This window comes from Melospiza melodia, chromosome 30 (assembly GCF_035770615.1).
Source record: "Melospiza melodia melodia isolate bMelMel2 chromosome 30, bMelMel2.pri, whole genome shotgun sequence".
Lineage (NCBI taxonomy): Eukaryota > Metazoa > Chordata > Aves > Passeriformes > Passerellidae > Melospiza > Melospiza melodia.
In genome coordinates, this window is record NC_086223.1 from 4,511,898 (window position 1) to 4,515,037 (window position 3,140).

Here is a 3,140-nt window from a genome sequence, read left to right on the forward strand (position 1 = left end):
TGCTGAACAAAGATATGACCAGCAGCACCTGCCCAGAGTTTACAAACACTGCCACAAGCCCACTCACTCTGAGAATGAGCAGTTTTTCCCAACTCCTTTCTAAACATGAACAGAAATAATCAGAACAAACTTCAGCCTGATAAGGATTTGCTTCCCAGCACCCTGAAGTTATTTCCTAAACTACAACAAAATAATACAATAAAGCACCTAAGGGGACAATTTCCAGCAGCCACCACAGACACACCTGAAAATCAACTCTGCCCAAGCAGGTGGAGCCAGGCTGTCATCAGCTGTCACTTTACAGTGCTTTGCAGCTTTACATTTCAATCATATTTATAAAATCCATGTGAATCCATGGGGAAGCAGTAAGGCTGGGATGCCTTACTGGCAAAACCAACCCCAAAGTTTATTGAAATTTAGTATAGATAGAAGCAGTTCTACATAAATTTATGATTGGTCCTGCCAATTCAGTTGTGACTATAAAATCAAAATATGAACTGATTGGGATGATTTTTAACTATCCAGCCTGAGCAGACTCTAAGACATGAGGAAAAGTGGAACAGAACTGCCTTTAGGAAAGACAACGTCCATTTTCTTCACTAAACCCTGATCAGCAAAGCCCACTCTCCTACAGATGCAATTCCCACGTGTCTGTCCCTCCATGCATCCTCATCTCCCTCTCCCAGCCCTTCCTAGCTCGGGGTTCTTTTACTCCCAGCCAGCTGCTCATCTCAGAACCTGGAAATCTTTCCATCCTCCAGGCCTCAATCCCTCTGTCTCCACCAACACATCTGACACTTGCCAGCAAAGGTCTAAAGTCACAGAAGGAAAGCTGATTCATGGCCACTTTGCCTCCATCCTCTTGCAATAATAATAATAATAATTCAGCACCTCATCACTGCTTCAACAGCTCAGCTCTATCAGACTCATTAACTTCAAGTTCATTAACTCCAGTAGTGTTGGATCACAAACCCTTTAGGTTTTCAGTTATGCTTGTTTGTTATGCTCCTTCACAGCCCTCTACAAGATTCAGTCTCTTAATACAGTTAAAATTTAATAGTTAATAGCAAGTGACTCATTCCCAAGGAATCCGGTGGCTGTGCCAATTAACAGACATCAACTGAGGTAAAATGCAATAAAGCAGCTCACTACAGACACACTCAATTCAGCTATTCTTATCACTAATGTCACAGCACAGAAGCGTGAATTATTACTCATAAAAGCATTCAGAAAGCCGGTTGAAAAAGAAATTCAGACTTTGTTTATAGGCGCTGGTTTCAGACTGCTGTGCCGTCCATGTGCAGAGCACTCAACACATGTTTCTAATGTAACCAGTTAAAGCTGACAGGAAGCATCTGAGATCAACCACAGCAGCAACTTATTAATCAGCAAAGAAACATATTAACCTTTTGCCAGAAAAGAAAAAAAAAGTTTAAAAAAGGGGGGGAAAAAAAAGGAGTTAGGCGTTTAGTTGTGTTAAAGGGACGCTGGGAGTGAAAAGGAATTGAGGTGAATTAAGGTCCGGCTCGGTTGCGTTGTATGAGCTGAGTTCATCCCTCATCCTTCTCCTCTCTCCAGGGTCAGGGATCAGCGAAGTCCCTGCACCGGGAGCCCCGGGAACCGGGAGATCAGGTGCACCGGGAGATCAGACAGCCAGGCTGCCCGGAGCACCGAGAGATCAAGAATCTGAGGGGCACCGGGAGATCAGGAATCTGAGGGGCACCGGGAGCTCAGGGCGCTGAGGGGCACCGGGAGATCAGGGCGCTGAGGAGCACCGGGAGCTCAGGAATCTGAGGGGCACCGGGAGCTCAGGAATCTGAGGGGCACCGGGAGCTCAGGAATCTGAGGGGCACCGGGAGCTCAGGGCGCTGAGGGGCACCGGGAGATCAGGGCGCTGAGGGGCACCGGGAGATCAGGGCGCTGAGGGGCACCGGGAGCTCAGGGCGCTGAGGGGCACCGGGAGCTCGAGGCACCGGCAGCTCGGGGCACCGCAGACCCGAGGAGGTGCCGGGCAGCAGCACTGACATCCAGCTCCGAACACCCACACACAGCGCCGCGAAGGGAGCGGTTGCGGCCGGGCCCGGCGAGCCCATCACCCGCCGGCAGCCCCCGGCCGGCCCGGGGCTCCTCACACGCTGCTCCCGCCGGCAGCCGCGGAAGCTCCGCCAGGCCCTACCGGGAGATGCACCCCGCGGTTCCCAGCCCGAACGCCGCACCCCGGACCCGCATCCCGTCTCCGCGGGGTGGCCGGGCCAGCACCTACCGCTCCGGCACGGCAAGGCACGGCACGGCTCGGCTCGGTCCAGCCCGGCGCGATTCCGCTCAGCCCGCCCGGCACAGCCCGGCGCGGCCCCTCAGGCCGCTTCGGCAGCTCCCGCTCACTGACAGGCGGCACCCAGCCATGGCCCCGCCCCCTGTCTCCGCACAGCCAATCACCGCCCCGTCTCGCCGTCTAACCCCGCCCTTTCTCCCACCGCGCCCAATCATCGCGCGGTCCTTGCCCCGCCTCCCCGGGCTCAGGCCGGCCGTGTTTCCCAGAAGTGGGCGGGGTTTTCTGCCAAGTCGGCCCCGCCCCGCGATTCTCCGGGCGCCGTCGCGCTGCGCATGCGTGTTTGGCCAAGGGGGCGGAGCTGGGAGCGGCCGCCGGTCCCCTCACGATCGCCCGCCATGTTGGCGGTGGCTCTCGCCGGTCCCGGGCCCCGCTGTGTCCTTCGGTTCCTTCGGGCAGAGGGTGACAGGTGTGTGGGGGCCACCTCGGAACCCCCTCGGAGGTACCTCGGTGCCGCAGTAGCGCGTTTTCCCTGTCAGCAGCCGCTCCCAAGAGTCGCCCGTTACATTGCTCTTGCCTCCGGAAGCTGAGACATTCTGCTGATTTTTTTTTCCTTGCCAAAGACTCTGTCGCCCTTTCCTGGTGAAATGTCGAGAGAAGGGCCGCAGGAGTGTGTGCTCCCATGCCGGTGGAGAGTGGGAGGTATCAGTCCTGCTGTGTGGAGATTTTCGAATGCTATAAGTTTATGATAACTTAACTCTGATCTCCCCAGTAAATGACACTTTATTATTCGTCTTATACTTTGCCCAAGTACGGTTATATTTTGCTTTGACACTAAAGGAAGGTGTGGGTGTGATGACTTGGTCCTTGA

The 3,140-nt window shown here is 54.6% G+C and overlaps 1 protein-coding gene across 1 annotated transcript in view; it reads right to left on the bottom strand.

Moving 5' to 3' along the window:
- The window catches only part of MAP3K14 (mitogen-activated protein kinase kinase kinase 14), a 33,230-nt gene extending 30,864 nt beyond the window's left edge, over positions 1 to 2,366 (bottom strand). Inside the window, exon 1 of the mRNA XM_063179139.1 lies at positions 2,264 to 2,366. The gene's annotated coding sequence lies outside the window, so the exon portion shown is untranslated. The remainder of the gene's footprint in view (positions 1 to 2,263) is intronic.
- Positions 2,367 to 3,140: the final 774 nt, after the last annotated feature.